The sequence below is a fragment of the Pholcus phalangioides genome, unplaced genomic scaffold (genome assembly GCF_987345545.1).
Source record: "Pholcus phalangioides strain wild (caught in Gottingen) unplaced genomic scaffold, Ppha-v1.0 ptg000009l_1, whole genome shotgun sequence".
In the NCBI taxonomy this organism is placed as follows: Eukaryota; Metazoa; Arthropoda; class Arachnida; order Araneae; family Pholcidae; genus Pholcus; species Pholcus phalangioides.
Genome location: NW_028301602.1, coordinates 21,336,572 through 21,344,884, shown reverse-complemented (window position 1 = coordinate 21,344,884; position 8,313 = coordinate 21,336,572). Strand labels below are relative to the sequence as shown.

The 8,313-nt window shown below is 32.3% G+C and overlaps 1 non-coding gene across 1 annotated transcript; it reads left to right on the top strand.

Annotated features, from left to right (window-relative positions):
* The first annotated feature begins 1,384 nt into the window (after nt 1-1,384).
* On the top strand, nt 1,385-1,458 carry TRNAS-GGA (transfer RNA serine (anticodon GGA)). The gene has a single exon. It is a non-coding gene; the product is annotated as a tRNA-Ser (tRNA).
* Nucleotides 1,459-8,313: the final 6,855 nt, after the last annotated feature.

Below are 8,313 nucleotides of genomic sequence, written 5' to 3'. Positions count from 1 at the left end.
AATTTCGGCTCCGAAAGCCCTTCTGCTCAGAACACAAAATGTGGCTGCATGGCATGGTATTTAGTTAAATTTTCAATTATTTCAAAGCACAATAATTGATGAGCTCATTTTCGAAAGGGAATATTTCCATTTTTATCGAAACTCACTTTTCGACTGTTTCTGAATCTTTGAGATGAGCTCTATTGGATTATGCAACAACAAGTTTATTCAGACGGGAATATTTGAGAAGCTGAGGAGCTTATTTTCAATCCCCCTCCGGAACACGTTTGCTTTATAAAATTATAAAATAGTCCAACAGGTAGCATATAGGAATGATAGAATAATATTTAAATATTATGTTTCTTGATCAATATTCAAGGGAATTATCTACATTTGAATTTTCGAATTTTGATGCGTTTTGAAAGAAAATTAGTGGAAATGTTACCTTTTCATTAAAATTGGAGCTGATCGTGTTTGAAAAATTGGAAATTTCTGTCAGCTGTTGTTTTACTTTACTGTTAAATATACAACTGCTAGGTTTTACTGTACTGTTAATTATACAACTGTTAGGTTATACCATACTGTTATTTATACAACTGTTAGGCTCTAGGGTCACTAGGTTTTACCTAGCCCAGAAAAGTACCCTTACTGTCCGCTCGTCATTGACGTAAGAAGAGCGATCATCCTACAGTGGAACCTCTGATAACGGACACCTCCACTAACTATTTTGAATTTCGGCCATGTATTTTACAATCCGTTAACGGATATTTCCCGTTGGCGGACGACGTTTTCGAGAGGTTCTGCCGAAAAATACCGAAGTGGGTATGTTCCCTTTTGGAACAACTAACTTCACATTGTCATTTTTACCAAAAAATATTTCCATTGAAACAAACCCAGTAGAGATCTGATAGAGCTCATCCCGAAGATTCAGAAGCCATTGAAAAATGAATTTCGAAAAACACATGGAAATGTTCCTTTTGAAAATAAGCTCCTCATTTTTTTTAGAAATTACAATGTAAAATTAGTCGCTCCCACCGAAAGGGAACATATCCACCTTGATGACCTCATCTAACAAAGCGGTTGTCCTACTGGAGTTAAGGGATTTCTCAAAACGACACATTTTTTTCAGAAGCGCCTTTTCAAAGTCCCATTTTACAGTAGAACCTTTTTATAACGGACACCCACTGGACCGAATATTTTATCCGCTAACAAGAAGTGTGCGTTAATGGATAATAAAATGCATTGAATCCTGTCAACATAATAAAAAAAAAAGTGTCCGTTATATGTTATATAACGGAAGGTCCGAAGGTTTTTAACAACTGGCTGTTGCGAAGATATATTTCGGAACTCATGTATGGTCCCTTTTAGTGTACACGAGCTCCAAGAAAAGATTGAGAGATTCTGTGCCTCTGTAGTCTAGTGGTCTAGGGCGTTCACCCGGAAAGTGAAAGGACGTGGGTTCGATTCCCCGCAGGGGCAATTGAATTTTCTCTCTTTCCGAAATATATCTTCGCAACAGCCAGTTGTTAAAAACCTTCGTATGGTTGCGGAGAGTGACGTCATCCTCGTATAATGGAAGGTTCCACTGTAGAATGATCGTGTTTCTCATGTTATTCACGAGAGGACAGAAAAGGTACCTTCCTTAGCTAAGTGGAACCTTCTGGAATCAACAGTTAACGTAGAAATTTCCAATTTTTCAGACTTGACTAGCTCTAATTTTCATCAAGAGGTAACATTTTTACACAAATTTTCCTTCAAAACGGATCATTTCCAAAATTCAAATGTAGATAATTCCCTTGAATGTTTATCAGGAATCATAGCACTGAAATACCCTTCTACCATGCCTATATGCTACTTGTTTGGTTGTTTTCCACTTTTGCAAAGCAGTTCAAAACGTTCCCCAGAGGACTATATTTTTCACCTCTACTGTGCTGTAAATTTATTAATTGTGGACATGTTTCCTTTTGAAAATAAGCTCTTCAATCGACACCTTGCAACAAAATTTAAGAAAATTATCATGTGTTCGTATTACTGATTAAGATACTACATTTTAGAAAGTTAAAATATTAAACAACGCGCTACATTCAATTGAGAATTTATCTGAAAGCAAATCTAAATTTCTATTTTGAAGCTTTTACATTTGTTTCAAGTATAAAGAAATATATTTTTACTACACGAAAATAAAACTTCCATGAGCTAAAATATGATATGAATTCTTTTTGGAATTATTTAAAAATCTAGAAAAATATTTTCATATTTTTTTTAATAAGCTCCCACGATGTTTTTTGTGTCTAAATATAACCGCGAGTATTTTCAATAACAATTTGTAAACAAGCTTTATTAAAAGCAAATTAAATCCCCTGTTTTTGTCCTGTTTTACTTTTCATATTTTGTTCAGCTTTTAGTTTAATAAGCTTTCTTCCCCGCTTTTTCTATGCATGCTTACCAGTATTTACTTCAAAATGTTGAAATTAGTATAATGAGAAAATATTGGAAATATTTTGATATACTGGGTTTTCTGAAAGTAACACAAAAAAGAAAAATTCGATAATTCGAAAAATATAGACAATAGCATGATGTAGTTTTCACAGAAATGCACAGAAAAGCATGGTTTGTTTGTTTGGCTTTTTTTTTAAATAGTGTAAAAGTCTATTGCCAGAATAATTGGATATGTCATCAAAAGGTAGTTCTGTATCGGTCCTGAATCTTCTGCCGTTCACTATTTAAACAGATCCACCACTACTGTACAAACTAAAGCGTTACCTTTCAGTGAAAAATGTAACTGTTTTGACAACGAAGTATTTTGTTATAAGAAAATTTGTCTTTCTGTAAATTTTTGCGAACATTGCATCATGTTACTCTTTTTAGATGAATTAATTTTTAATTTTATGTTACTTTTGGACCTCCTGGTATATCATTTACTGTAATATAAAAGTGCCGCTGTGGTGGTCGAGTGGTCATAGTGAAGGACTCGCATCACGAGGATCCGGGTTCGAACCCCACTGGCACCACAGTGGTGGTCGACTGAAGTTTGTTTTCTGTTGTTTCCAACTTCAAGGCACGAATGCGAGCCGATCTCTTCGTTAAAAAGTCTCGCCACAGAGAGCAACAGGCCTACAACGTCACAAATATTCAATCATTACACTTCACTCACTATTTGAAGTAGAGATGGAAGCACTGAAATATCAGACACAACACTAGCTACACACTCAGACTGTTAGGTGCACTCTCTTTGCTCCAGACTCTGCCACGAAGCTGGGCTGGAAGAGATCTCGGCAACGGGTAAGTCTGGTGACAGAGCCCCTGGCGTTCATTCATAATGTAAAAGTAAAATAGTATGTCTTTTTCTCTTTTATTTTCAAAAATATCTGAATATGTAATAAACATTAAGATGGTATGTGATTTAGTTTACGAGCTGTATTGATCTTAGCCTTATATTTTGAAATCGTAATCTTATTCTTTAGCGTTATGGTTGTGGATCAGTGTAAATCATAGTTTCCAAACCTTTTTTGTCCTATCGCCCCTTCTTCAGAAATTTTTTCTCCCCATCGCCCCTAACGCAATCTAACCCATAGGATCCTATGTTATATCCGTAGCTTCTACCGCCCCCCTGGAACATTCCATCGCACCCAAGGGGGAGTTAACGGCCACGTTGGGAATCACTGGTGTAAATCGTTCTTTAAATAAGATGGTTGGCCCATCCAATGCTTATGTAAATCACGTCGGAAATTTAATATCGTCGTAATATTAAGTCGGAAGTTATATAGAAGAAATACTAAACACACCAATCTTTCACTTGCCGGGTGTGTAATTATATCTATCCAAGATAAGAAAGTGACCTCGACAATATTTTTGTGTGAGTAGATAAAAACACGTTTTTCACTTGGAAATCTTTTTTCCCCATTTTCTCTCTGCTTGTTCTATGCTTGAGGGGATGTGTCTAAAAATAATTTCGTAGAGAGAGAGGATTTCGAAATGACTGGTGCGTTATCAAATTAGAAATAATATCGAGAACAATGTGCAAAGGCGTGAAGTGATTGAAAACATTGGGAGGGAGCCTCAAAAATACTGGGAAGGAGGACGCAAATCCAATATTTCTTTTGGTATTATCACGATGGTGGCAAATATTGAGTGAGCTCGGACTCATGGACCGCATACAAGTTCACATATGCGATAATTCGGCATTATATAATTCACTAGCAGTTTATTTACCGTTCTATAGTTATCCATTCGTCTATTATATATACGATATTCCCAATAGTTCTTCGTCGACAAGATATTATGGTTGATAGTATTAATTTCAAATTTTTCACCTGACATTCATGTCTCTTTCCATATCCATGTTTCATTCCACGTCGCTGATTTATGCATAGTGCTAGAATCTGAAAGATCAGTTCAAGTGGAGAGGAATTAAATAATTCAGGCGCACTTCGGAAGATTATACCCGTGGTGCTCGGCTTCAGCTTCATGTAAAAATTTTAATTTTTTAGTAAATTGTGATTTGTTCGGGCGTATTCCAAAAAATACTAGGTAGAATCAAAGCACCCATGCGCAACAGTTTTACCCGCGAAGTTATACGAGTTTAGTACAGGTAAACCGTTTTACCCGCATTTAATGCTGTTTTTCCCCCAACTTCCCTCCGTTTTTCAAATTCGAATATCTCAGTTTTTATTTCCACTTAGAAACATGGAATTTTTTTTTTTTTTTTTGGCATTAGGAGAGACAGCACAACAACTTCATAATTATGTAATTAGATTCTTGAGCACTGGATGTTCTTTTAAAAAAAACCTAACATTTTTATTTTAATAACTACCCAACCCCTTGCAACATGAATGACATATTCAAGTAGTACACGTTATTTTGATACTTTTTCTAGTTGAAAGTATGCTTCTAGGATCAACGGTTCGTCAGTAAAATACCATGCGCTATACGCTCTGTCACCTATGCAACCTGTATAAACAGTCTAATGTAAGAAGTTTAAAAAATCTGAGGTTTTAAAAAAATTAGGCTTATTTTAAAACCAGAAACAAATTATTGTTAACCGGCCGTAAGAAATGTTAATAATTTCTGATTATTTTTTTTTATTCATTATTATTTATTTATTATTCATTATTACATTATTATTTATTTTTACTTTCCCAGTGTAAGTTCATTCTGGGGTAATTGTAGATAAATAAATAATTATAATACATTTTACGATCGTACTTCGATATAATGATGAAATACATGTATGAATTATCATGTACAGTATATCATACAGTACGGTTTATCATGTTTACCAACGACGCTACACTTGGATGTTATGCATAACCGCCGGTAAAAGTGATCAATTCAATGATATTTGTCAAATTTACCAACGTCTTGGGGTTTTGTGCATAATCGCCTAATAAATTTAGGTAAATTTATCAAACTTATGAAAATGTTCGGTGATTATTCAAAATAACTGATTATTACGTATAATAAATGTATATTTATCATATTTACCGTAACATATTCATTCGTTATTTATTCAATCAAAAGTGAATATCATTATTCACAAGTGAATTTTTTTGTTCTTCTGTCATCAAATACAAAAAAATAATTGTTTTTTCTACGATTTTCTTTCATTTAAAACTTGATTTTGTACGTTTTCGAAAGAAAAAAAACTCGTCGCTTTTTTTTTTTCCTTCTTCTTGATATAAATGTAAGATATGACAACGTAACGTCATCATCGCATCGACTGAGATGAAGAGAAAAACGTAAAGCTCAAACACATAAAAAAAAAGGGAGAGAGAGAGAGAGAGTCAAGTCCTTGTCATCGGAAAAAAAGAAAAATTTGAAAAAAAAAAAATGTTCTTCGATCAGATTGACAAATCTTTCTAGTCTTTTCTCCAAAACCATTTCAAGAGTTCTTTTTATCCCTCACATACATATTTCAAATTTTTCTCCTTTTTTTTTTCTCAGCCATTGCCGACACAAACGCCAATTTCTATCATGTACGTCCGTCAATTGTAATTCAGCTAAGCAATTTTGAATCTCCGAAAAGAACCATGTTATTTTTCATCTGTTTCTTTTTTTTTTCATTTTTTAATCATTTTTTTCCCTTCAAGTTCACGTCAATAAAAAGCAACCTACTCTGTAGATTAAAATTTTTCTATTACTAATTTCAGGGTTTTAATTAATCACGTGATTACGATATGATATGAATATGATTATGTAAGTCATCATATAGAATCCCTTTCATCACGCGATTATAAGATATGACATTAATCTATAATACTGTGTAAGATATAATTGATCACGTAATTACGATCATTTTTCAAACTGACATGAAAAAGTCATCACATCATATCTTAATGATCAATTCATATCTTAATCCCGTATCATATCATATATGATGACTTTAATCATCATATTATATATGATAATTAAAATAATTATTATGTATGATATGATGATATATATGCATATTACATATATTTATATATATGCTCATACATTGATATATATACGCTCATACATTGATATATATATGCTCATACATTAATATATATGCTCATACATTAATATATATATGCTCATACATTAATATATATATGCTCATACATTAATATATATATGCTAATACATTATATTTAATATATGCTCAAAAACTTCATCATATCAGATGTGATAGGATGACTTTATGTCATCAATTCATATCTTAATGATCAATTCATATCTTAATGATCAATTCATATCTTAATGATCAATTCATATCTTAATGATCAATTCATATCTTAATGATCAATTCATATCTTAATGATCAATTCATATCTTAATGATCAATTCATATCTTAATGATCAATTCATATCTTAATGATCAATTCATATCTTAATGATCAATTCATATCTTAATCAGGATATGTGATGACGTAAAACATCACTTTCATCATGGTAAGCCACTTTTAATTGGGTTTGTTATACTTCAGAAATATATGACATCCATATTTGTTAGGGGCATCTTCTTTTTAGCCACCCGGTTGGGCCTTTTGCCTGTTGTGACCTTGTATTTTGTATTTATTTTTAGCTTCAAAAAAGTCTAAAAATATTTGATTTTATATATCTATGAAAAATATTTTTATTCGTTCAGGTATTTGACTTCGTTTAAAAGATCATTTTGAAAAAAAAAATATCGACTTTCTTTCTTTTTTTATGAAAGTCCCGTTTTTTGTGATTTCAAAACAGTGTCTTGTTTTATTTATATGACGCTTGGAACAGAAGTTACGCCCACTTTAATGTTTCGTTTTCAAATTACAAGTAATACCGTGAATAAAAACTTTAAACTCGTTTTATACGAAAAATGCTGTTATTTTACATTTTATTTCAATTTGAAACGTGATTTCTATTTAAAATCTATTGATTGTATCATTACAATATTTCAATATGATATGATATTTTACCATATATTTTTAAGGGTGAGAACCAAAATCTAAGGTATATTACAAGTATTTGTCTAATTACAGTATTTTATTGGCACTACATGTAAAACGAAATTTCAAAAAATTCAGACGTACATCAACAGATTTGAGTGTAACTTATGAGCATACCGTACGCGTTTTTAAATTTTGGTTCATAACCTGCATCATAACCCTCATCACTATCTGAATGCACTGTGAAAATAACAAAACATTTCGTTCTTTTAATTTTTTCAATAGTGTTTCGAATATTGCGTGAGATTTGCTTAAAATATGACATAAAAATAATTTCTTCATAGGAAATGGCATTGTATTGACACACTGTTTTCACCATTCTGAGACACTTTATATTTAAAAAATGTTTTTAAAGTTCACTCCAGTGCCATTTTATGGAGAAGTGACAAGAAAGGTATATATACTCGGATATCTTAAGATACATAAGATTTTTACTGAGTTATTAGTATATTTCATTTTAAGACTTTAGAAGGGAAATTTCTCTACAGATAAGCGCAAGTAAAGAATCTCTATCCTAAATGTTAGCTTTACAAACATGAGAGTTTATTTACAGTGAAGCAGAGATTTCATCATTTGTATGTATAGTTTTCCTCTCTTCGTGTTCAGTCCTCTAAATCTTGAAAATTTTCGCAAATATAACACAATAAAGAATGTTTACGCGATATACCGTGTTTGATTACGTATAATGCTCAAGTAATGATGCGTTAAAAATTCAAATACTATAGAAGTATATGTTACGGCAAATGTGATAAAAATCGGCTATTATGCATAATTAACCAGTTATTAGAGAGATATAGATGGCTTTTTTCTCAGCCAGAGATATCAAGGAAACAGTTATTTTCCGGATATTATGCTGAGGTGAGCTCGGAAAGAAAAGTCATCA